Source organism: Callospermophilus lateralis, chromosome 1 (genome assembly GCF_048772815.1).
Source record: "Callospermophilus lateralis isolate mCalLat2 chromosome 1, mCalLat2.hap1, whole genome shotgun sequence".
NCBI lineage: Eukaryota > Metazoa > Chordata > Mammalia > Rodentia > Sciuridae > Callospermophilus > Callospermophilus lateralis.
Genome location: NC_135305.1, coordinates 155,126,155 through 155,152,619, shown reverse-complemented (window position 1 = coordinate 155,152,619; position 26,465 = coordinate 155,126,155). Strand labels below are relative to the sequence as shown.

The 26,465-nt window shown below is 55.1% G+C and overlaps 1 protein-coding gene across 1 annotated transcript in view; it reads left to right on the top strand.

Moving 5' to 3' along the window:
- Window positions 1–3,810: 3,810 nt before the first annotated feature.
- Window positions 3,811–26,465, top strand: part of Nos1 (nitric oxide synthase 1) — a 144,965-nt gene continuing 122,310 nt past the window's right edge. The window contains exon 1 of the mRNA XM_076854826.2: window positions 3,811–4,038. The gene's annotated coding sequence lies outside the window, so the exon portion shown is untranslated. The remainder of the gene's footprint in view (window positions 4,039–26,465) is intronic.

The window sequence follows — 26,465 nt, the reverse complement described above, 5'->3', positions numbered from 1 at the left end:
ATCCCAACAGCGCTCTGAAGCCGCCCTGTTCAGGACAGAAGCCGCTGGGTCACAGGTGGCTATTTCTGATTCAACTGAATGAATTAAAATTAAATAAAACTTGAATATCAGCTCCTCCATCATCCCGGCCGCGTTTCCAGAGCTTGATAGCCACGTGTGGCCAGTGTCCACCTCACTGCCCATTAGAGAGCTCGACAGCTCAGTCGAACCAAAGGGTTCTCATTCCCAGGTCACAGAGGAGGGAAACTGAGGCCCGGGGTGACCACACCAGGACTGGCTCTCAGACCTCGGATGCCAACCAGTTCTGATTCCAGACCCCCCTCAACACACACACACACACACACACACACACACACACACGCCCAGCACTGAGCTCTGTTCCTAGAACAGAAAGACAGATGGACCTGGAGGAGCCCTCCCAGTGGGGAAGGCCCCTTGGACACTTCCCAGCCCTATCATGTGGGTTCCATCACCAAGCTTTTCCCACAGAGCATCCCATTGGTTGTTCGAAAAGCCCAGAGAGGTAGAGCAACGTGCTCAAGGTCACACAGCAAGCTCTCGAGGATCCTAACATCATCAGAGACAGGGGTGGGTTAGGAGAAGTTTCGGTTTATTTTCCCTGGCAACCTGGCCCGCACTGCTAGTGTTACCATGGAGAGAAGAGCCGTGAAAAAACGACAGTACAGAGCTGTCACCCTGGAGCCAGGGACTCCTCTCCCCCATCTTCATTCCCTTGTCAACAAAACCTCTGCAGCTGCATTGCTCAGGACAGGAGCCACCGTCCCCGCGGCCTGGTGGGAGTTGAGATGTCCGTGGAAAACCCACCCGGACTTCAGTGAGCTCCAGAACACGGCCAACCCCTCAGAATGGCTTTAACCTGAGCGGTGGCAACGTCCTGGGGTCTTGGGCCTTTTCGCCTTCTAGGAGATTGACATTGGTGTCTGCAGCTGGTGTGCTGTCACTGCTCTGCGCTGCTCTGGAGGGCCTACTGTGTGCTGGTCCTTGTGCTCTGCAGGAGCCTCAGACTGGAACTGGAAATCAGTGAGGATGCAGGTGACTCACCGCTGCCCCAGGCTTGGTCTCTGCAGCTGGCCCTGGGCTGTGTCCCAGCCTTCCTGGGGTACAGGTCGAGCCTAACCAAATGACTGGGCTTCTCTGTGTCCTCCTCCATGAAATGCAAATAGCAGCTCTCCCTCAAGAGCTTGCTGTGTGACCTTGAGTATGTTGCTCTACCTCTCTGGGCTTTGCTGCCTCCTGGAATCATTCTCGAATAAATCAATTAAATGAGTAAACATATAAATAAATCAATAAATAAAGTAAATAAAAAATAAATCAAGTAAATAAAGATGCTTAAGTACACAACTGTGATTTGTAACCGGGGACCTGCTGCAATGTTAGAGACATTGTGGGGACATCCAGCTGAGTGGGGGAGGGTCTGTTGTTCTCCAGGGGGTGGAGCATAGAGGTGCCACTCAACACCCCACGGCTGCTACTGTTATTAACAAGTAACACCTTGAAAATCACGTCGTCAAGCCGACAATCACGCCATCGCAGACTTCATGAAGACAGGATTGTGCTGTCTCCCCGGTGCCTAGGACCCTGCCTGGCACGTAGTAGGTGCTCAGGAAACATTTGCAGGATGGAGAAGGAGAGAATACCTTGGCGGGGCCACCTGTGGCTACTCAAGTCTCAGGTGCTTGAAGCCGGAACATGGAGAGTCACCCTCCCATGGGTCATTTGTTAATGTGGGACATACTTGCAGGCCCCGGGGCCGTGGCCAGGAACGTGGGAAGCAGAGCTCAGGCTTGGGAGGCGGTGGGCTGGGCGGGCAGGCGGCCGAGCGCTGGGGCGGGGGAAGCCAGACCTGGGGGCTCGGGGCAAGCCCCTGCCTGGTTGGGGGACGGACCAGGAAAAGCTTCCAGGAGAAGAGAGGCCAACAGGAGGCCAGGATCCTGATTTCTGGATCTCCCTTCAGAGTATCCCGATGGGACTCTGACACCACTGGGGGCCTGTTCCTTCCTTCTCCATGATTCTTGGAATATTCTAGAGCATTCCTCGGTGACGCCCACCAGCAGTGCCAGGGTGCAGTCCCCTGAGCTCAGCACAAGGCACCCCCTTGTCATTCCGAAGCCGCGGTCAGTGCCCCAGGCACCTGCCACAGGCCTGGCTCCGGGCACTCGGCGTTGACAGCGCAGCCAGCTGCCCGCTGAGTCACGGCTCAGCTTCCCACCCACGTGGGGCCTGGACGGGCGCCGGGCGCCAGCCGCCTGCCAGGGAGTCCGCAAGACGGGCCAAAAAGAGCCGTGAGCCTCACTGAGGATTAGGCCTAAGAACATTCTGGAATCCCGCGCTCCACGTTGGAGTTCCCCCAGGGGCAGACCACGGCAGACGGGCGCGTCATCCTACCAGTGAAGAAACAAGACCCACAACGTCTGGGGGATGCCTGTCCCACCTGAAAACTTGCTGTCACAGCCGATTACTGAAACATGGTGCTCCCAGGTGGACGGGGCCGCACAGACTTGGGGGTGTGTGTGTCTGTCTCCACCACAAGGGTGTGAGGGACTACTGTGTCCATCATTGTATTCCTAGTCCCCTAAACCACACACAGTAGGTGCTCAATTAATGCTTCCTAGAGGCCGGTGCAGGGCATTATCTCAATTATGATGATCTGCAGGGCCAGGGCAGGGAGGCGATGTGTTAAAGATGACAGATGGAGACCCGGGAAGCAGAGCCACTTGGAAGGACGTGTAGCTGGTGAGCACAGAATCCGGACTGGAAGCTGGATCTGTGTGTTTTCAGAACCTGTGTGACCTCTGAGCCAGGAGCTGCCTGCCAGGGGTCCCACAAGTCCTACCAAGAAGAGCCCATGAGCTTCACTGCAGATTAGACCCGAGAATGTTCTGAAATGTCACACTCCACCGTCGGGTCCTGCTCTCCAGCAGTGAGGGCAAGGGGCAGGGTCGGGGGCCTCTGGGAAGGGCCACTGGGGCAGAGTGGAAGCCGCCTAGCATGCCCCAACACCGCCCTGTGAATTCCAGTCACAAGACCTTTCCCACATAGCATTCCATTTGTTATTTACAGCAGAAGCAAAGCCCAGAGAGGTAGAGTAACTTCCTCAAGGGCACCCAGCAGACTCCTCACAGATTTCCTGACTCCATGCTTGGTGTTCTTTTTCCTAAACTGCAGGCTTTGGCTCAGACCCAGAACCCTAGTACTAGCAGGGACACAGGTGGGCCAGGAGACAAGGCCTGGGTTTCAATAGTGCCAACCTGGCCCAACACACCTAGTGGCACCTCCTAATTCCATACTTGGCTCTGACCAGCTTCCTCCCCCTGAGCCTTAAGGTTCTTATCTAAGAAATTCGGATGCTGTCATCGACTTTGCAGGTGATGATGACAATCCCTGACCTGATGCCCGACTGTGGGTTGGATGTCCTGACTCTCTGGCTGTGTGACCTTGGGGAAGAAGCTTAACTTCTCTGAGCCTCTCTCCATCTGCAAAGTAGAGTTCATCAATCCCCTCCTCTTGGGGTCTGGGTGATTCAAGTGGGCACCAGGCAGGACCTGGAACATAGTAACTGTTCAGTTAAAGTCCGTGGGCTGTTGGCCAGTGTCAGGATCCAGCAGGAACGAGGAGGACACTGCAGACCTGGTACCCTCACCTCAGGCTGCCCCAGCCAGCTGGGGGGAAACCTGAGCTGCCCGCCTGCTGGGCAGGAGGTGGCCGCTGCTGCTGCCTCTGGAATGAAGGAAGGTCAGAGCCTAGGGAGCCCAGGGAGCAGGGCGCCTGCCGCGGAGGAGGGGCTGGCCGGCAGCGCAGCACCCACCGGCTGGGTGCGGCCCCCCTGCCCAGGGCTTGGCCTCCCAGCCCCGCAGGGCCGCCTCCCAGCCTGCCCCTGGGGAGGGGCCACCTGGTGTCAATTAAGCCCCAGTCACTCGGCCGCACCACGCCAGGCGGCTGATTAGTGCCGCTGGCTTCTCCAGATGGGGAGCACTGACTGAGGGGGACGCACAGGCCTGGCCAGGCCTCTCGGAGCCGGTGAGTACCCGGGGGGCCCTGCTCCCCGAAAGGAGGCCAGCCAGGGGGGCTCCTCCCGCAGCCTCTCCTCCTGGGGCCTTTGAGGGCCTCCAGCATCTCTGACCCCTGCACCCCGGCCTTCCCCGGAGGGGACCCGAGCCGGTCAGTGTCCTTCCTCTCAGGTCACACAGCTGCAGGGGCCAGCCCCACGCAGCATCTGGAGGGGCCGTGGTGGGCGATGAGGGGCCTCTGCAGGACTGAGTCTCCCGTGGTCCCCGGTGGAGCCAGTTGTCTGCAGCGTCCTGTGTGGGCATCTGAGGTCGCGTCCCTGTAGGCCACCAGCTCCAGAGTCATGCTGTGGGTGGTCCCCTGGGGCCAGGCAGAGGACCCTGGCGAGGAGCAGCCCGGAGAGGCTGCAGCTCTGAGGGCCACCGCTCAGGGGAGGCCACAGGCATTGCAGGGCCAAGTGTCCTCGGCCCTGGCCCAGGACCCAGGGATGTTTCAGGGGCCACTGGTTCAGCCCCAGACTGGCCAGGGCTGCAGGGCTGAGCCACCTCCTGGCAGCCAGCGGGGGTCAGCCCCAGGAGGGATAAAGGAGGGGAGGCTGCTGCCTGAGGGACAGGCTCGGGCAGCCGGGGTTGTCATGGAGAGGAGTGACACAGGACCGTCCCTGTGCTGGCTGTGAACTTGGCTCCTGGCTGGGAGAAGTCCCCGTGTCCCTGGAAGGGCCCCGGGTGGAAGCCCCTTGCGGTCTGTACTTGCGGTGGAGGCGGGTGTGGGGGAGGTGGTGACCACCAGTGACCCGCCTGTGGGGCATCTGCGCACGTGCTGGGCCAGGGAGGTCGCAAGGCCACGGCTGGGAGCTCGCGACCTGCAGGGCACGGCTAGGGGTCTGTTCTGCGCATGCGCCAGCGCAGGGTGCAGCGGCCAGCGCCGGGCAGCGGCCAGCTCCTGGGCACAGACCGGGTATGCGGCTGCCCCTTCCGGCTCCGTCTACGTGGGGGTCAGTGTTTCCGAGGGGGGTGCCCCACGAGCTCCCTCGTGAGCGCACTGCCCAGTCCCCCGGGTGTCCCTTAACTGGCTCTGTCCCCGGGCTGCTTTCCCGCCTCGCCAAGGCCACGCTGGCCCGGTCCCTGGCACCGTGTGGGGGTGGGAGGCCGGTGGAGGGGCAGCCCCGACAGAAGCCCAGCTGCTGCTGAAACCACCGGTCAGTTCGTGTCCCCATCAGTGTTCAGCGACGGCTGCTCCTGGCTGGGACCTGGGCCAGCTCTGGACATATGGGAGTGGACCTCGGATTGAGCCACTCACTCCTAAAAGACCCATCAAGACGCCGTTGGGGTCTCCCCGCAGCTTCCCTCGCTCCTGGGTCCCCCCTGGCCCCGGGACTTATGGGGCAGCCTCTGAGCCCCGCTCTGCTCTGGCTGCCATCGGGAGCCTGGACGCCAAAAGCGTCCCCTCTTCCCGTTTCCCCCGCCGTCGGCACCTGGGGCTTGGGCTTAGAAGACGCCAGCTACTTAACAAGCAGAGGGACATTGAGGTCTCTCTGTGGGTTCCTTTGAGCAAAGAATGGGGACCTCGCTTGGCAACACCACTCAGCATGTCCCCAGGGTCCACCTGGAATTGGTGACTTGGGCTGAAGCCAGTGATGGCCGTCCTGGTTGGGTCCCTGGGGACCATCGGCACTGGGCTGGGGACAGGATGAACTTCACAGCTGGGCTTTTTCCAGTGGGCAATGGGGTCATGTTGGTGATTGGTCGCCCAGCGTGCCTGAGGTGCCTGCTCGGGCCGTGGATAAATAGGAGAAGCCACTCCTTCCTGTTTGCCATGACCCAGGCGCTGGCTTACCTCACCTTGGTCACCTTGCGTGACTCTCTGTGCGTGCCCGAAGCTTTCCTGCTTTCACACCTAGGAGAACTGAGACAGGAGAGTGGCCCACCTCCCACAGCCTTCAGGACCCCAAAGCCTCTGCTTTCAACCCTCGGGACAGCCCTCCAGGGGTGCCCTTTTCCACACGGGTCTGGGTGTGGTGGCACAGGGAGGGTGTGCCCTGCGTGAAGGGGCCAGGAAGACACAAAGACAGCACAGGGCTCCTGGGTCTTTGCAGGCACAGAGATTCAGGTCCAAACAAGTTTTGGGAAGGGCTGGAAGCTGAGCCCAAGGTGGGGTCTCACCCCACTGCCCAGGCTCTTGAGGGTCGGGGTTCCCTGCTGACCCCCTGAGGTTACCGGGCAGCTGACAAAGCACTGTGATATGAAGTCAGAGCAGCCAAGGGGGCTATGGCCCCTAAGGACATCTGGCAGGTGATGAACAAGGTGGCCGTGAAGGAGACCTGGATGGGAACTGAGAAGGGCAGGCCAGGGGAAGATGGGTGGCACTCACGTGCCCCTCTCGAACCCATTCAGCAAATGTGCACTAAGCTCCGACTGATGCCGGCACTGTCCAGGCACCAGGGGAGAGGTCTGAATGGAAGGGGGGTGCACGGGGGCAAAAGGGGTTCAGCACCTGTGGGGCTCTGAGCAGGGGGCCACCTGTCAGAGTCACTGCCCCCGGAGGTCAGGGCAGGTCTGGTCAGCATGCCATGTGTCCATCATTAGCTCAGCCCACTCAGTTGTGGGGGTGGGGTGCTGTGGGGGTGTCATCGTTTCCCACGCCAGCCAGCTTCCTCTACCAGAAGGGTCGCCAGTATCTGGAGCATGGTGACCTGGCCTGGCTAAGCACACCTGGGTGAGGTTCTCAGGTCATCCACCGGGCTGCCCATGGTGGTGACAGATGAGGATAAACTGCAAATGCTAAGTGAGCCCAGAAGGGGCGCCAGACCTGGGGCCTGGGTTCAGATCCTACCGCCTCACTTGCCGCAGTTGACCGCTAGCCCTTCCCTCCCAGAGCCTCTGCGTCCCTTGCTGGAGGCTGTGTATGCTACTCAGGCCTCCCTTCTGGGAGACTGGTAGGACTGGGGGGTAAGTGGCACCTCCCCGTTCCTGGGATGATGGAGGGCAGTGTGGGTGGGCCCAGGCGGGGTCCGGTCACAGGGGACCTGTGCATCTAGGGAAGATCTGGGTTCTTCCCTGCTGAACCCCAGGGCTCCAGGGCAGGAGGCAGAAATAGGGCTGCCGGTGGGGTCTCGCTCCTGGACCCAACAGACCTGAGCCCCGCACACAGGTGTCAGTGCTTCGGGGAGGCAGTGAGCAGCAAGGCTGTGCGGGGCTCAGGTGGGGCTGGGCTCAGCGGAGAGCAAGAGGCCGGTGGCCCTGGAATGGGCTGAGAGGGCCAGCTCCAGGCCCATCCTGTCCCTCACCTCACCCCAAGCCCAGAACCCATTCTGAGACCATCTCCAACCCCACGCCCTCATCCACTGTCATTCAGCAAGGTTGCTTGAACTCCAGTCCTGCGCTGGGCTCGGGGGGTGTGCGGGAATCAGAGAAAGGGTCCCTGTCCTCTGGAGCGTGAAGTTCAAGGAGGGGCCGTCTGACGCCAAGGGCAGGAGGAGAAAGAGGGCCAGAGCCCAGGCAGGACGCTGAGAGCGCCCAGGCGTGGAGGCGGTCACTGTGTCTGAACGTTGGTGGGCAGGGCCTGGGGCAGGGCTGTGGGGCTGGCAGGGGCTGGCAGGGACATGGCTAGAGCAGGCCGCTTCCTGCCAGGGCTCTGCTGGGAAGGGAGGCTGGGCAACCTGGGGCCGTCTAACTGAAGTGCGCAGACTGTGGGCGGGTGGGTGTGCGCAGTGTGACGGCGGGCACGGGTGCACATAGGCGCGCGGGAGTATTGGAGGGTCTGGGGGTGTGGCTGTGTGAGCGGTCTGTGTAGGGGGTGTGGGGGACATCTAAAGAATGTGGGGGTATGTGACGTGAGTGTGAAGGTGTACGCTTGGGAGATCTGGGTCTGAGAGTCCCTGTGCACGTGGGCGACCGAGGAGAGGTGTGTGGGGGTTTGTTTTTGTGCAAGGATGTGTTTAAGGGCACTGTGATGGGGGCTTGGAGACAGTGTGTGAGGGTGTGTATTTAGAGTCTGTAGAGCAGGCGGGGTGTGTCGGGAGGTCTGCTGACATGTGAGGGTGAGCACGTGTGTAAGGATGTGCAAGGGTACGAGCGTGAGGGTCGTGTGTGTCTGAAACCGGAAGGCGGCGTGCCTGTGTGTCCTGCGTGTCTGTGTGTCCACGCATCCTCCCTAAACTCCGGAATCTTTGACAGAGAGCCCCCTCCCCGCCCCAGGACCTGTTCAGGATGACCTGGCCACCCTGCCCCCTGCGTTGCACATCTCCACTGGATGCCCCTGGGACCTCCCAGCAGACCCATGAGGTGGCTCCTCCCATAGACACCTGGAAGCTGAGCCCCGCAGACTCAGAGAGGGACACCGGGAGCAGCCGCAGCACAGGAGCTGGGCTTGGGCCAGAGCCCAGCTGCGCTGCTCTTTTCTGTACTTGTTCTCACTCAAGCGCTTACGCACGTAATGAGACGCCTCGCCAAGGCCCACGTACGCGCACCATCTCCCTCTCTTCTCCTTCGGGTTCTTCCACTACTTTCCCGGGTTCTTTTTTTATCCCATCCCTCCTCCCCTGGCTTCCACTTCCCTTCTACTTCATTAGGAATAAATGAGGCTGTAAACGCTCACACATCCCCCACCCGCCAAGTGCATCTTTAAAATTGCTTTTCGATTAGGAAGAAAATTCTCAGCCTCACAGAGTCAGACCTCAAAGAAGAGAAAACAAAGCCGGTCCCCTAAAGAGGCGAGCAGTGTTTGACAGCAAGTCGGCAGATTCAGGAGGCACCCGTTCTGCCCACTCTGCCCTCCACCATGAGCTGGTGCCCCAGACAACCTTCCTGTTCATCATGGACACCTCGGGCATGGTGGTGGTCCTCCAGATGCCCCCAGGAATATGCAATCAGGGGTGACTACAGGACATTCTGAGCCTGCCAAGCAAATCTTCCACACATGGACTCATTCCCAAGGAGAACGTTGGCCATAGGAAGTCTTGAGTCTTTGATGAAGTCCTGTGGCCATTAAAATCTGTGGTATCTAAAGCATCTGAAAGATTTAAACCACCCTCTCCTGTCTCCTTACACACACACACACATACACATCTACCCATCCACCATCTCCTCATCCATCCATCCATCATCTATCCATCCATCCATTATCCATCCATCCATCCATTATCATCCATCCATCAATCATCCATTTATTATCCATCCATCATCATCCTTCCATCCATCCATCAGCCAGTTTTTCAGCCATCTGTCCACATACCTACCCAGTCGTTCATCCATCCACCCATCCACATATCTATTCAGCCTTCCATCCACCCATCCACCCACCCATCCTTCCTGTCAGTCATCCCTTCTATCCATCCACCTGCTCATTCATCTGTCTCCCCACCCATCCACCTACTCGTCCATGTATCGGTTGTCATTCAAACATCCCTGGTTGATTCACGTGTCCATCCATCCATCTCTCTGTGGTTGGAGCCCCCAAGACCCCTCCCCCTGGTTTGAAGCTTCTCTAGGACTCAGATCCAGCCTGTCGTCATGCTCATGGGTGGATTGTAGGATATGAAGGATACAAAGCAAAATCACCAAATGAGCGGGGAGACGGGGTCAAGTCCAGAGGAAACCAGGGGCCAGCGTCTCGGGATTCTCTGAGTGGAGTCACGCGGGGCACACTTAATTCCTGGTGCAACAAATGTGACACCAGGTGTGAATGGAAAGTTCGTAATAGACTCCGCATGCCCAGTGTTTAGGTGGCTGGTCACATGGGCACCCCTGCAGCCACGTACCCAGATCACTGTGGTAGAGACGCACTGAGCCTCTCATCAGTTCTGGGAATATGGGAACCTCGACAAACTCCAAGTCCCCAGAGGCCAGCCGCCTTGCCCTCAGGCCTTCCTAAGGAGGGCTGATGAATACCCGCCTTCATCCATCCACCTGTCCATCATCCTCTGTCCGTCCTCTCACCCACTTGCCACGTATGCATCCACCATTGCTGAGTCCATTGCCCAGGGATCCACCCTGCACGTCTCCATCCAGCCCCTGTTCCCCACCTGCCTTGCCCACTCACGCTCCTCCTGCCATGCCGGCTCTGAGACCACAGAAAGGCACATGATGTCCCCTACCTCCCAGACCACCACTTTGTCACATCGGGCTGCCTTAAAAGAGCTTCTCCCATCTTCTCCTCCACTGGGGAGTGACGGATGCAGCCGAGGGGGGCCCACCTGGGGCGCAGGTCTCTGGGGGAGCTAGGAGCCCTCATGAGCCCAGCCCGGCCCAGCATGGGCATCCCCTGCTCTGAACACTCTGTGCTATGGCCCCCCCCCGGACACTCCCTCTTCTCCCATGAGGCTGGCATAGGACTCGTCCAGCATCTCTGCTGCGTCCTCAGCCACCACCAAATCAGGTCCCGGAGTCTGTGTGTGCAGATGGAGGGAAATCTCTTGGGGACTGCCCCTGAGTTTGGTCGAGGGAGGGGACAGAGTTACTCTGCTCCTCTGTCTCTTCCTGTCTGTCTTTCCTCCTTTGCGGGCTCTTTGAGCAACTATTTAGCTGCAGCTCATCACTATTCCCCTGGCAGAAGTGACTGCAGTCCTGGGGTTGCTGACCTCCCACCTGCCACACCCCAACCCCCTCACCCCTCCCGTCTGCTCCATGCAGTGGCTGGGGCTGGAATGGCCCTTTGTCTTGTTGAACTACCAGGAACCAGAGACTCAGAGTGGTTAGTAGCTTGTCCAAGGTCACACAGAGCTGGACCTTACCCTCAAGCCTGTGTGTTCCCTAATCCCCAGAATATTCTTTCCCACAGTAATCTGGAGTGCCCCCAAGCTCCTTTCAGGAAGCCCCTCCACTCTGGCTAACACCTGTACCTCAATTTCCTTTCTACCCCCATGAACAGGCTGTGAGATGCAGAGGAGGGGCCCAGGAGAGGCCATTGGACCTCCCTTGGTCCCCGGGATCGCACCCCGGCTGATGGTAATTTCATAGGTGCATCACTTCCCAGGCACCCACCAAGGCTTTAGGTGATGGTTGGAGCATCTGGCACGCCTCATCCCTACCCTCTGGGGCAGTATTGCTGGACATTGTTAAGGCTACTTGAAGGACATTCTATTAACCCGTCTAGCCAAAACAGAGGATCTGACCACAGAGACCAGCAAGAGACCTGGGCCAGGCCAAGCATTTGGAACGTTATCTCCAAATGACCAGGAGTGTTTGAACGGTGGATGTGACCCACACCTCGGTGTCTCAGCATGGAATGCTTTTAAAGGGCACCCGTCTGTGCCCACGCCACCCCCCTCCAGTATTGCCATGAAATGTTTCTGTCCTGATGTTGTTGAAACATGTCCCAGCACGAACACAGGCATAGATTCTTCACTCTTCTGTCTCACCGACGGCTAGGGAGCCACACCAAATCCACACACTCAACACAATCGCAATTGCGCCACCAGTAAACTCACATTCAAAACGTGGGGGCGGGATGGGAGGCCTGACCTCTTGCTGAGCCAGACAGCATTGCTGGTCACCGAGTAAGAGTGGGCTGTGCGGCCGAGAGCATTTCTCTTTCTCTTTAAGAGCTTCATTAGCATAGATTTCTTTGGCTTCCAGAAGATTCTTTTGATTCTCCCACAGGGGTGACTTGGCTTTCCACCGCTCTCTCTGCCTGTGCTGGTGGAGATCCTCTGCTCACACGGCAGCGTGGCGTGCCTTCCTGAGGCCTTTAACTGGCCTCTCGGAGGACCGTTTCTGTGCTTCATTCCCAGTCTGTCCTTGCTCTTGTGTAGTAGTGACAGTGAGGTGGCTCGGCAGAGTCACTGTCACAATGCAGAACGGGCACCCGTAGTGGGGCTTAGTGATAAGAGAGGTATCAGTTAACCCAGAAGAGGATGCTGGCACAATTTTACAAATTAAAACACACGGTCACAGCGCGAGTGTGGTGTTTTGGGTCCCTCGGGGGTGGGGATCGCAACCGGACAAATTCAAGTTCAAGTGCCTCTTGCTGGGGAGCGTGGACTCGAATGAGGGAGAATAACAAAGAGGTCTGGGCGCACTCGGGTTCCAAGCCGGGAGGGCTCCAAAGGCTGAAAGCAGAAAGAAGAATCTAAACAAAGTTTCCAGGAGAAATTAGGCGGGTTTGAACTTCAAGGCGACGCCCAAGGAACTGCCTTGAAGTTCCCTGACCTCCCAGTCCCTGGGCTGCCATAGGCCACGAGGAAGGAATCCATAGGCAGCTGAGCAGGAGGAAACCTCCGCTGCTTTTCCCAAGCAGGCAGAGACCGCGACGTGGCTTCCCTTGGCTCCTCTGCTCCTGGGTTGCTTCATCCGTCAGCGAGCCTGAGACCTTCCACCGCACTTGGCAGCCGATGGGTGAGTCCAGGCCCCGGGTGGCAGAGTCAGGCAGCTCCCCCCTGACCCAGCCCGCCTTGCCTGCTGCAGGGCCTGACCGGTCCCTGAGCACATCTGGGCCATGTTTCCTAGACTAAAAGGGAAAAAAAATAGCAGGAGTCCCCTCCTCTGGCCATTGTCAAAGCTAATCGCCAGGTGGCAAAACTTAAGAGGTCGCAGTAAATAAACCCGTGGCTGTGGCTGCTGCGCGGTTTGGACCATCCCATCTCCGCCAGATTCCTTGCTATCTGCCTCTCCACCCTTCCATGTCCCCGCTTCCCTCGGCCCATGAGGACTTCAACACCTCAACCCTTTGTGGGGCGCCACAGAGCCCTGGGCAGTCTGGGGAAGCCCACCGACTCTGTCTCAGAATAACGTTTTTACGTGCATAAAATAGAACACCCAGGATCGCCAGGGAACCAACTGTCTTGAAATATCGTCGTTGAGTGTTTATTTGAAAGAAGCTGACGGGAGATGGTCATTTCCTGGGATAGGGTTCTGTGTCTTGTTGTTAATACATTAATTAATGAGAGCCAGCCGTGAGCCTGAGAAATATTATATTTTGAAAATAAGGCTGAGCATAAATATTTCGAGATATTGGCAACAATTATAAGGTGATTTGAAAATACTTAGGACTCCCATTGGGGATATCATCACGGTTGCTGACAACAGAGAGCACCGTGGCTTTGGGGCTCTCTTGGCAGTAACAGCAAATGCTTGATCTCAGGTAGAGCTTAGCACAAAATGAAGACGTCACTTTTTCCCACCCAAGTTCAAGGCCCTCCGAAATACATTCTCAGACTCCTTACTCCAGATCGAACGTGATAACTGCCTGCCCCACACATTCACTCTGTTCTTGACTTCATCCAACAGAACAGATTTATCTATATTTGTTCACTTCTTTTAGGTACAAACAGGCACCCAGTGAAAAAGGAATCCATTGAGAGAAAAATCTTTGCAGTAGGAAACAGCTCGCTGCCCACCCCTTCCTGCTTTTATCCCGTGTCCCAGGGGCTCTCCTTCTTAAGCCTGTATCTGCTTCCTTTGCATTATCTCTCCATCTCTGGGTACCACCTTTACCCTCGCTATTTATTGAGGCACAGACCTAAGACCTTATCCATTGATATTTCTTGCCCTGTTCTCCCAATCCGGGTCTGGTTCTATTTTTAGTTCCACATAGGTTACTGTAGCAACTTTAAGAGACACACTATTATTTCTTCTTCCACCTCTTACAGGCAGTGTACTTTGACACCCACACCGTTTCAGGGGAGATGTCGGGGCTGTACTTGTTCCCACTCCCCATTCTTTGCCTTGTCGATGTGGACGACGGGATCTTTGCTTGGGTGGATCCCGCCCACCTAATATAATGATAAGCCCTTAGAAATCAGGAACCTGCTTTGAATTCTCCTACGCGCCAAAGCCACGATGCCTGGCCCATAGTAGGTGAGCAGTAAGTCTGCGCTCTGCCCTGGGGATATCCCATGGGCACAGTGACACATGCCTGTGATCCCAGGGACTCAGGAGGCTGAGGCAGGAGGATCGCAAGTTCAAGGTCAGCCTCAGCAAGTTAGCTAGACCCTAGCCTCTGTTTGGGAAATGAGCTTCCGGCCTCTCTCAGGGCCAGAGAGGGGAGTGGGAATGATATGATGCAGACCATCCCCCAGTGAGAGGCCAAGGCACCGCCCAAGGGGACACTGTCACCCAGAATCATGCCCCACAGGAACTCTCTCTTGCTCTTGGGATCTGAACTTGCCATTAGAGCTTCTAGCCAGCTTCCTCGGGGAGAAGATCAGCCTCGGTCTGAAGCATTAGCTCTCCTGCCATCAACACCGCTAGGTCTTCAAACAGGTGAAATGTGGTCCCAGAAAAGGGGACAGCAAGACCAGAGGCGGCAGGCAGAGGGCTATTGGCTCCTGTTCCCAAGTTGGAAGCTTCCTCCTGGGGCTGTTCTTAGTTCAAGAAGAGAACCCATTTCCTGGGAAAGAGATCTTCCTAAAGTCCCCTCTCTTTAATCAATAGTAATCCAGGACACCCCAGTCCCTTGGGACCAAGTTCAAATTCAAACTCAACCTGAGTCTCTTTGCAATTGTTCCCTGGACTCTGGCCAAGTCGCTTCCCTTCCGGCTTAACCTTGCATGATCTGGCCCGAGGAGGCACCTGCACTTCCCCGATCAGCAGGCGTCTCCTCTCCTGGCTCTGTAGGAGCTGCTCCCTCGGCCGGGGCTCTTCTTGCCCGTGAAGCCTTCCCAACCATCTCTCCTGCCTTGGCCCATGAGTCTCTCTGCAGTACCTCTCCCAGCAGCCTTTCCAACCCTTCTGAATCACAGCCTCTTGTACTCCTCCCTCTCCTCTCCCGGAGACTACTTATTGACTCACTCATGTCGGATGCAAAACCCTTAAAGGAGGGGTCCGTGGGTTACTCAGGATGGCCCAGCGCAGTGCCTGGAAGTTGAGATGTTCCATAAAGATGCTTGTGACTGGCGTTTGTTTAGATAGATGTATTAAGGGATGGGTGGATTGATTGGAAGATGAAATGTTAGATAAATAACCGGAAGGATGGGATGGATACATAGGTGAGCAAAAGGTTGGTGGTTGGAAGGATGGGTGGTGTATGACCCTTTTGTCCCTGGTGTAGTGGATACATGCGTCAGAACATGTATCAAAGAGCTGGGCACAGTGACACATGCCTGTGATCCCAGCGACTAGGAGGCTGAGGCAGGAGGATGGCAAGTTCAAGGTCAGCCTCAGGAAGCTAGCTAGACCCTCAGCAACTTTTGAAACAGGTCTCAAAAAAATAGAATTTAATTAAAATGGTGGGAGATGTAGCTCTGTGGTAGAGCACCTCTGGGTTCAGCCCCTTGTACCATTAAAGTAAAATAAAAATGGACTGGGGATGTGGCTTAGTGGTAGAGCACCCTGGGTTTAATTCCCAGCACTTCACAAAAGAAAAAAAACGTAAGTGTCATGGGATGACTTGATGGACTTCATTGTGATGTCGCCAAGAAGTTCATGTCCCAGTTTCTCCCCAGCTCTCTCTGCAGCCAAGGGAAGATCTTTCACTCCATAATGTCTCTGGGGCTCAGTGGTAGAGGCCTTGCCTGGCATGAGGTCCTGGGTCTGATCAGCAAAAAAGAAAGAAAAAAAAGTCTCTGATTCTTCCTAAAACTTGTCCTTCCGGAATGTTTGGGGGGCGCTGCATTTCAGCTGCTTAGCATCCACGGGGTAAGTTGGCCCTTCTTTGTATTTATTATTCAGCAACAAACATTTCCTAAGGACATATTACGCTCCAGTGACAGTGGCAGGTGCCGGGATGTGAAGCTGAAAAATCACCGCCTCCCAGGAGCCTGAGGCCGGGCCAGGGGCCGGTGCGCATGCGCATGGTTAATTGCGCCAGGACTCCCGCGCATTGATCGTCGCCCGGGTTTATTGGGTTTATTGGGTGCTTACTAGTAGGAGAATAAGACTCGGATGTGGAAAGAGGAGGATGCCTCTGGTAGTAGAAAGAACATCATCGCCTGGCATGCAAATTATAGGTGCCATTAGCTTCATTTCGTACATGTAGAAATTGAGGCTCCTGGGGGTTAAGTGGATACTTCAAGGTCACATAGCTGATAAGTGGCAGAGCCAAAACAGCACATGTCCCCAAGACCCGGGCTTGCAATGGCTCCCTGGCCTTACGGTAGCATGCAGCAGAGCACAAGGGACAAGAGGCGTCCGTGGGAACACAGAAGACAGCAAAGCCACTCTTCTGAGGGGGACATGGGGACTTTGTCCCGCAGGCGGCAGCTGAGTGCGGGTGGGCTGCTCTGTGTACTGAGGGATCCTCCCTTGGACTCTGTCACCTCAGTGCCTAGCTGAGTGCTTGGACCAGGGACAGGGTGCATTTCCTCCCTCAGTTACCCCCTCCATTCTCATAGATGACGTGGTGCCAGGGGTGGGACCAGCTTGGGATCGGACAGACCTGAGCTGGAATCCCAGTCCGCGGCCAGCTGTGGGACAGCCAAGTGGCAGAGCTCAGTGACTTGCACACAGTAGGACTCAGTCACTGGTGGGTCCCTTGGCTTGAACCCTGGGCATGAGCAGCCTGCTCAGATATTCTTACCAGAAAGTCCCTTTATGCTCAGGGGACCCCCGTGAGTCTGATAACAGCAGAAACACACACCCACCCCCTGAACTGCGCTCACCACCTCGGGAGGAGGCCACCCCCGGCCCGGAGCAGACTTCTTTTAGGACTAAAGTCTAAGCTATGAAGTTGCTCACGTTAGCAATTTATTAGTTTTTCACTGCTATAACCAAAATACCTACAAGAACCACTTGAAAGGAGGGAAAGTTTTTTCTGGGTTCACAGTTGCAGAGGTCTCAATCTGTGACCGGCCAACTCCATTGCTCTGGGTCCCAGGTGACGCAGAACATCATGGCAGAAGGGTGTGTGTGACAGAGGAAGGGTGCTCAGCTCAGGACAGCCAGAAACTGAGGGTGGGGGTGGGGGAGGGCTGGAAAAAGTACAATCCAAGGCCACCACACCCCTGTGACCTGCTTCCTCCAGCCACGCCCCACCTGGTTCAACTACCAATGGATTGATCCAGCAAGTGGATGAGGTCAGAACCCTAAAACCCCAACTCTGAACCCTGATGCATTGGGACTCATGCTTACAAAATATGAGCTTTGTGGGAGAGAGGGGGATATTCCTAGATCCAAACCGTACAAGCATTTTAGTGATCTTGGATTCGGGAATTCTGAGGGTACCAGAGATGACCAGATTTGAAAGTATCTCTATGGGCAAGCAAGAAAATGCTCTCGCTGGCTTGTGAATCGATAAAACCACCAACAACAACACTGTTTGGACCATTCCTGTGTTTCCCATGTATGCATTAATTTTTAACAGTTATATACAAAAAAGATATGCAACATGATGGTTTTGACATATAACAAGTGAAATTATATTCAAGCCAATTAACACATCCATAATCTCATACCATGATCTCACACTGGATGCGATGGTGCACACTAGTCATCCCAGTGGCTCGGGAGGCTGAGCCAGGAGGATTGAGAGTTCAAAGCCAGCCTCAGCAAAAGCGAGGCCCTAAGCAGCTCAGTGAGTCCCTGTCTCTAAATAAAATACAAAATAGGGCTGGGGGTGTGGCTCAGTGATCGAGTGTCCTTGAGATCAATCCCCAGTACCAAAGAAAATACATGATCTCAGTCACTGAGTGTGTGTATGTGCACAGCAAGAATGCCTAAAATATACTTCTTATCAAAACCCCCAATATAGCTCAATATTATTAACTGAAGTCTTCATACTGAGTGTTAGGGCTGTATCCAGCTTTATCTTGTACATCGGTGACCTCATATCTTTTGACCTACACCTTCCCATTTTCTCCACCCCAACCACCCCGGTAACCACCACTTGGCTCTCTATCTCTATATTCAGTAGCTCCCCCTTATCTGAGGGGAATATGTCCCAAGACCCCAGTGAGTTTCTGAAATTGTGCATAGTACCAAACCCTATCGATACAGATGTTTCATGTCCCTTCATACCTATGATAAAGTTTAATTTATAAATTAGGCACAGTAAGAGATTATCTGCAATAACTAATAATAAAATAGAACAATTATAACAATCTAGTGTGGTAAAAAGTTATTATACACTGATGAACTCTTTATTTGGGGGATTTTCCATTTCCTAGTTTTGGATCACATTTGACCAGGGGCCATTGAAACCATGAAATACAAACTTACAGGCAAGAGAAGATTATTCTACTCAACTTTTTAAACTACTGGACATGTGAGTGAAATCACGCAGCGTGTTTCTTTCTATGCCTGGCTTCTTTCAGTTAGCATAATGTCAGCTCTGTTAGTTTTTGAGCGAATGAGGGAAGACCCCTGTATGTCCATTTTACAGATGAAGACACTGAGGCTCAGAGAGGTAAAGTTTCTTGCCCGGGATCATTCAGGAAGCTGGACAGCCAGGACTTGATCCTGGGTTCATTTGATCCTAAAAGTCACGTTCTCCTGTGAGAAGACTCTACCCAGGGCCAGCTGTTGCTCACACCCCAAGGATAAGTGTAGTAAGATGCACTGGACCAGAGCTCCCATGGCTAGATCAGAGGCCGGGTGGTGCAGTGGGTGACCTGCACTTAGGCCTGCTCTGCTCCCAGCCTGGGACAGCTGTGTGGGAAGCTGCCTGAGCTAACCGTCTCTGAGCATGAGTCCATGGCTGGCCAAGTCCTCTGAGGCTTCCAGGGTAGGATCCTCCAGGGGGCGCCACACGGGAGCTGCGGAGACACAGGGAGGATACACCATCAGCACCAGCACATGGGTGTCCCGTAATTAGATGGTTGGTCTCATTCCTAGAATTCTGAGACTGTCGACAAACAGGGGAAACCAGTGAGCCATGGGGACATCTATAATTGATGGCTTGATGCCTTTGTCCCCTGGAAAGCAGCCTACAATTGTGGGTTTTCTCCACCATGACTCTGATGGGCAGAGAAGGACCCTACTGACAGTCTGATGGGGGTGTCCTCCCACACAAAGCCACAAACCCACTGAAATGGGTGCCTTCAGCCGAGGCCCCTCCTGGGGCCCAGCTGCCACCCCAGGGCTGTTTGAACAATCAGCTCATGTTGAATAGAGCCTTTTTAGGGGACACTCTTCCCACTCTCCTGTCCACCCACAGGGACACAGATTCAACAAGCGCAAAGGCAGGCAGGAAGCAGTCCTGCTGTACTGAGGCGGGTCCTGCCTGGAGCATTCCAAGCCATCCTTTCTGAAGCTCAGGTGTACTGTGGGGCACCAGGCACGTGACTGTGATTTGGGGGCTCCCTTCTGAAATGTGAGGGACAGTGGAAATCCACCTTGTGGTGGGAGTGCGGGGTATCAACCACCTTGGATGAGAGGCATGTTCATTTCCTAGGGCTGCTGTATCAGCCAGGTTTCCATCACTATAACAAAATGCCTGAGATAATCAACTTATAAAGAGAAGACTTATTTTGGTTCCCAGTTGGGGGGGGGGCGGTTTCCAGTCCATGGTTGATTGACCCCCTTTGCTTTGAGCCTAAAGTGAGGCAATACATCATAGACAGGAGAGGTGACACTCCTACTTACCTCACTGCCAGGAAGCAAAAGAGCAAGGAGGGGCCCTGGTCCCACAAACCCCAATGACCTAAAGGCCTCCCACTAGGCCCCGCCTCTTAAAGGCCCACTGCCTCTCCATAGTACAACCCTGGGGACCAAGCTTCTAACACATGGGCCTTTGGGGGACATTCAGGATCTAGGCTACAGCAGCTGCCATGACACATTACCAAACTAGGTGGCTCATTCAGCAGAGCTCTCTTCTTTCCAAGATCTGGAGGCCAGGAGTTCACTGGGTGGATTTCATACAGAGTCCGTGAGGGAGAATCTGTTCCATGTACCTCTGCTTCTGGCAGCCCCAGTGTCTCTCAGGGTCTCTTCTCTAGCAGGTGGCCTTAGATTCTATAGGAAACAGCTGGAGAATGGAGAGGTAGCCACAGGGGCCAAGGGAGAGAGGTGAAGTTTGCAGAACAGGGTGGCTCTGGGTCAAGGGGGCCTGGCAGCCATTGTGGTGGATTTGGAACAGGAAGCCATGGGTGAGCTTTGAGCGGGGCAGGGGGAGGGACGTTCCGAGGAGAAAGACTGCTCTGGGTGCTGTGTGGGACCCGGTGCGGGTGTTAGAACCGGCACAGCTAGTTGAGAGGTGTCCGCAGTGATCCTGGTGGGAGATGGCCAAAGCCTTTTCAATGGGGCTGTGGAGTTGGGGCTAAAAATGGAGCCCGTTCCACCTCTAAACTCCCCATGTCACCTCGTCAGATGGCAAGGGCCAGAGAGGAGAGGTCGGGCACTACTTGGTGTCAATTCCGACCGTGGAGGAATTTGTTGGGCAAATCAGTTAAGCTGTTGGAGCGGTGGCTTCCCCACCCATAGAAAGTGTGTCACCTGGCCACGGTCGTCACCACAGCTCGCAGGACCATCTACTCACAGCCACATGAGGGGACACGAGAACATGTCCACAGGGACAGTGCCCCACAGCCCAAAGCCCAGCCCCAAGCCACTGGCATTAACATCTACCAACCGGTTATTCTCCAAGGACCCAAGGCCAGGTTCTGGGGACCCAGTGAGCCAGAAACTGTCTCTGCCTTGAGGACGTCCCAGCTGGTTGGGAGGGTTTTTGTGCAAAAGGAAAAGAAGAATTAGCCAGGCCTGGAGCGCTGCCCAGGCTGGGTGGGGACAGGCAGCAGAATGGCCTCTATCCTCCCCAGCCGGCCACCAGCCTGGACGCAGAGCAGAGTAATATGATCGGGGCTGGAAATGTCTCCTTGGCGTGGAGGGACCGAGGGACAGCGCGTGTGTGTGTGTGACTGTGAGTGTGTGTTGGGATGGGGACAGTTACCTAAATAGCCCAAGTCACGAGGCTCATGGACTGGGTTAGTGGCAGCCACAGGGTCACGAGATTCACACAGGAGTCACCACCAGAGCTGAGAAAGACGTCCAGGGCCTGACCTGGCCAGGAGCCATCCTGGGAAAGGTCAGGGGTGAAAAGAGCCCAGACTGTCAGCAGCCGCGGGCGGGCTGCAGGAAGGGACCCAGGGGGTCTCTTCAACCAAACCTACCATGCAGCTGCTGACCCTGACGCCGGCAGAGAAACCCCAGCCCAGGGCACGGGGCTCGTAACGGCGAAAAGCTGGACCAGCATGATGCCCACTGGGAGAGAATAAGTAGAAGTTTCTGTAATCATTGGACAATTTTAAAGAAAGTACTAGAATGAGGGGCGTTCACAAGGACCAAATCACAAACCTATTCTACAGGGCAAGAAAAGGAACTTAGAGAAGACGCTGAGATCATAATCATGTTGATGCACAGCTGAACACGTGCACCTATGCAGAATAACCCCATCCATACTTTATTGACATAGATACCCGCATATATCCACGAGACCAACGCTGGAAAGACACTTGGGAGATTCTCAGCATCCAGTCCCCCTGGGAAGCCCCGGGAAGTATTAATGTGGGCAGATATTTGTGTCACCTGCAGCAGATCATTTATTTTGACACTCCCCCTTCTTCCATGTGATAAAATTACTGTAAGTTAATAATAAGTATTATTTTCATGGTTTGTTTAATTTTTTTAAATTTAAACCAATTATTTTTAAAGAACAAGCTTCAGTGTTAAAGAGGCCTTCAAATTCAGCAAAACAGATCGTGGAGGAACCAAAAATTGGGGCTTAATGACTACCCCAAAATGGTATGCCTCACGGCTCATGCTGAGCTTCACCCTTTTAAATTTTAAACACGGATGAATTTTAAACAGCGCTCTGAGTGGTGGCAAGGAATGATAGAAATAACTCTGGTGCGGTTTCTTTGTGCTATAATCACTATTTATTTTGAATCAACTGTTTAAACACAGGCAGATACGGTATCCAGAGATGGAAGACACACTAAGCCTGCAGTGACTTTGAGCGATTCCAAAATGTTATTAACTTTCAAACTTTCCAAAAAAAAAATAATAATAATAATAATCATGCGTGGGTGAATCTCTCTGGTTGTGTCAGGGACCAGGGTGGACCTGGGGAGGCAGGCCTTTGAATTGGCATCCGAGTAAAATAGGGCGTTCAAAAAAGAATACATTATAAAAATGTGTTGATTCAAATCTCATTATTAAAACTTAATAGTCATGCAGCAATGGTTTAGAAACAAAATATTCCCTCGGGGGATTTTTGACTTTTGACATTCTTTAGAATAGTCAGGGCGTGCTGGTAAGAAAAGCAAGGCTGACTTTAGCCACTTGTGCTATTGTTGGAAACTTTGCTACAGACAGACCAGCCTTTTAGTACCTGCCTGCCAGGTGACCAGCCCCCGCAGCCTGGCCTTTGGTGTCCCATTGCTGGAGAGGGATTGTAGGGCATTGGGTTTGGATCTGGGAGTTAAAGAGGACTTTAGCTTTATCTCTCCTCATATGCTAATTTTTTTTGCAGCAAGGGAGTTGAATGTAGATTCTGACCTCAGACTGCCTGGCTCCAATCCTGGCCCCAAGGCATGTTATTTTACTTTTTCGGCCTCAGTTTCCTCACCTGTAATATGGGACTAATAATGCCTAAATCGTTCAGTGGTTGTGAGAATGTTATCATTTGTTTAAAACCATATAAACACCTCGTGGCATAAATGCTACATCCTGTGTTTAGAGGAATATAGATCTATATAAAAACGAGATGCAATTTTAAAAAGCATTTCCTTGGACAAGCGCTGAAAGAAACTTCCCCCAATTTTTGCCAAGGTGGAGTAGGAAATGTGAGGGATGGTATTTTATTCTTTGTGCTTTTTAAAAATTTCCAACCTTCCCTTTCGAGGCTGGGAAGCAGAGGCGGTGGTCTCCTTGAAGCCCCAGCGACTGAGACAGGGCCCAGCCCCCAGCTCCCCCCCAGCTTTGCGCCCGAGGATCTGATTTCTGCGCAGGACACCTCTGTCCTGGCCCTCGACCGTCTGGCAGGACAGCAAGCAGCAGCTTTTTTTTTTTTTTTTTTTTTTTTTTTTTAATGAGCAAAATTTCTGAACCTGGAAGTGGGCAGGGGAGCAGCCGGGCTTCCAGAGAGGAAGGAGGAGCTTGGGCCAGGTTGGCAGGAGTGAAAGTGGCCTCCAGGATGCAGAGAGTGGACAGGGGCTCAGCCTGCAGGGCCGGCTCTGGGGCCTCCCACCCACCTCTGTCCCTCCGTCTATTGGCTTCCATCCCCCCTCCCGCCTTTCTATTGGCCTGTCTGCCTGTCCATCATCTCAGGCCTCTACTACGGGACTCATTCATACTCCACGGTCCCTGCTAACCCCTCCCTTGTTATGGGGCCCGCTAGGCCTGGGGCATGGGAGCCAGCGAGAGGACACAGCTCCTGCCTCCCAAGGCTGGCCTTCTAGGGGTGGGGGTGGACACCGGACAAGGATGTAAGGGCAGGTTGGGTGACCACTGGGAGAACCACGCAGCCTGCCCCTGTCTGCCCCACCCCCACCTGTCCTTACGCTTCCCGCCCAGCTTCCACCTGGCCAGTCCCCAGGGTTTTGCTCCACCAGAGGCCCCTTCTCAGAACGTCCTTCATTGTCACCCAGGTTCCCAATGGCAAAAGTCCCCGGGATACCTGTTAAAAATACAGACTTCTAGAACCTTCCGGAACCATTCAGAACCGGAAGCCTGTCACAAGCCGAGGAGCCCAAGGCTAGTGAGCTGAGCCACCTCTACTCCCTTCCCCCGTCCCCTGGGTCCCCTGGCCTCGGCCCAGAAGCCTCACCTGCAGCCCAGGATGTTGGGACGACTGGGCCAGGTGACAGGGCCCCAGGGACACAGATGGGCTCTTTCTCACAGCTGGGAGCCCTGGGGGAGGACTCAGGAAGCCAGGAATCAGACCTGCTCGTGCCAGGTTGCCAGGAACCCCGGGAGACCAGGCCTCCAGGAGAACAGGGACAGGTCGGGAGACCAGGCCTCCAGGAGAGCAGGGACAGGGCCGTGCCCTCAGGGCCGCCAGCTCCCAGGAGGAGGAGGAGGAGCCTCAGAGGGGACCCAGCAGCCCCAGAGCCAGGTATGAAGCCAGGGCAGGGGAGGGCCAGTCATTCTGCCCCGACTGGGCCCTGGTGCTCTCCACCCTGGTGATCCCCGGCAGAGTGTATGCACTTGGTTAAGGAAGACACCCACCAGGGGGCTGGGACAGGCGGCTCAGGTGGGCAGAGAGCCCTGGGAAAGGTGATCCTGCAGCTAAGAATAGGGCTTCTCCGGCTTGAGAGGGCCCCAGACCTCCCTTGGGGCTCCTGGCAGATGAAGGGAGGAGGGGATCCAAAGCAGAGTTGGAAGACTCTCTGGTGCATCGCAAGGGCTTGCGGGCGCTTGGGAGGCCGGGTGACCCCGCCTCTGCGCCAAAGGAGCATGCTGTCCCTCCAGTGAGGACGGGATTCACTGGAAATGTCAACTCCCGGGGGCTCCAGGTGGGGTCTGGGTCTGGGTCAGAAGTTGCACGTGATCTGATGAACGTGGTCTGCTGGGGACCCTGCTCTGCGTCTTGGTGACATTTGGAGAGGACATGGGGGCCCACAGGTCTGGGCCTCCGCGGCCCTTCTGCCTTCCTCACCCTGGGGAGACGCTCTGAGCCCTGGGGACTTCAGTCCTCCGTGGAGGTGTTCGCCGGCCCCATCCTCAGTGCCAGCCGAGCCGCCTTGCTCCCCACGTACCGACCAGCCCCCGTCAGGGAGCGCCAGCCCCGGGCCAGGCACGGGGAAGCGGGCTGAGAATCACAGAAACCGCGGTGAAGACAGTGACGGTGACCCCTGCTGTCCAGAGACACTCCCCATTGGCTCCTCTGTTAGAAGCTGAGCTGGAAGGAAGGGCATTCCAAGCAGGTGGAGTCACAGGGACAAAGGTGCAATGGTGTCTTTAGGGCCACAGGGAGATTCATCATGTGCAAAGTTTCGCTCTCAGATCAGTCATGGCCACACAAACCCTCCTCTTGGAGCCTGCTCCTGGGGACCCGGCCAGACAGCACCTCTTCCCGTCTCAGCCTCCAACTCACCCTCCTGGCCTCCTGGCTCTCCCGTCCCTCCCCACTCCATGCCAGCTCACGGCCACCCCCACCACTGACTTGGAAGCAGATGGCGCCCTCTGGGCCAGAGAGCCCCCTTCCCGGTGATTTATGATCCTTGGTTGGGCGGTGTTATTTTTAGCCCTCTCTTGCCACCTTCTGCTGTCCTCAGCTAGGGAGGAGCTTTTGCTCGGCTCTCTGAGCGCCCAAGGGGGTTATGTGAGTGGGTTTTCAACCAGACACAACTTGGTCCCCACCCCGGGGCACTGGGTGACATCTGGAAACATTTTTGGTTGTCACAACTAGGGTGCAGGGTGCTGCTTCATCCAGTGGGTAGACACCAGGCACATTGCTAAGCTGCTGTTCATGGGCAGGAGGATGCATGGTCCCAACTTTGGAAGCAGGTTGAGGGGCTTCCCCGGAGGACCAGCCAGGAAGCAGCATGGACTAAGGCTCTGTTTCCCAGAGACAGGAAGTCCCGCCTCCAAGGATGCTTCAAGTCTGATAGATGTTGGGTTAGTGATGGTTCCTTGTAACTGTCTCCTGTGATGTATCGGTCAGCTCTTGCTGTGTAACAATCTATCCTGTCAATGTAAATGGCTTATTACATAAAGTTATTTAAGTTCAGTTCTGCGAGTTGGCAGTTGGGTCTGGTTGGGAGGACTGATGCATCCAATCTCAGATAGTCTTCACGTGCACCTGCGGCCAGCTACCAGGATGGCCATAGGCTCCCTGATCTAGAAGGTTCTTTGCTGAGATGGATCATGACTCACTCCAGCAGGTGAGTCAGAATCTGTACATGCAAGAGAACAGTTACAAGGACTCTTGAGTCCTACACTGGGAACTGGGAAACGTCACCTGTGTGGTATTCTATTGCTCAAAGCAAGTGACATGACCAGCTCAGATTCAAGGGAAGGTGAAAACAGACTCCCACTCTTCAAGGAAGGAGTCACACAGAATCGTCACCGTGTTGGCCATTGACCACATGACATTTTCCTCCTAGGCTGGAGTCACATAGGTATTTAGTAACCACAGTGCCTAATCTGGCTCTAAGAAATTGTTAGTTACCTAGCTGTGTGGCCTTGGGCAGTTACCTAACCTCTCTGGGCTTTGGTTTCTTTGCTTATATCATGGAAAATTATGCTTATCTTGCCCGAGAAGATCTAGAGGGAGAGGATATTTCATGATCAGTCCTTGAAACAGAGCCAGGCCTGGCTGCTCCGGCTGGGCGTGTGCGTCTGTGTCCCACAGTACCGTCTCCTGTAATCCATCAAGGCCTGGTCATCCTCAGTAGATCTCCCCTATTTTCCAAGAAAAACCCCAGAGGTTTGGCCGGAAGCTCTCGGGACCCTTTCAGTCCAGTCCAAGAGCCCCTCGTGGGTTGGCCATTTGTCCTGAAAGCCAACCTGGAGACTCCCTGACCTGACAGCCTGGGAAAGCTCATCACGTTCAACCCACACGGCCAGCGGCTCGGGGCGTCCGGAGGCCACCAGCTCCGAGGGAGCGAGAGAGCTTGTCCTGACGGC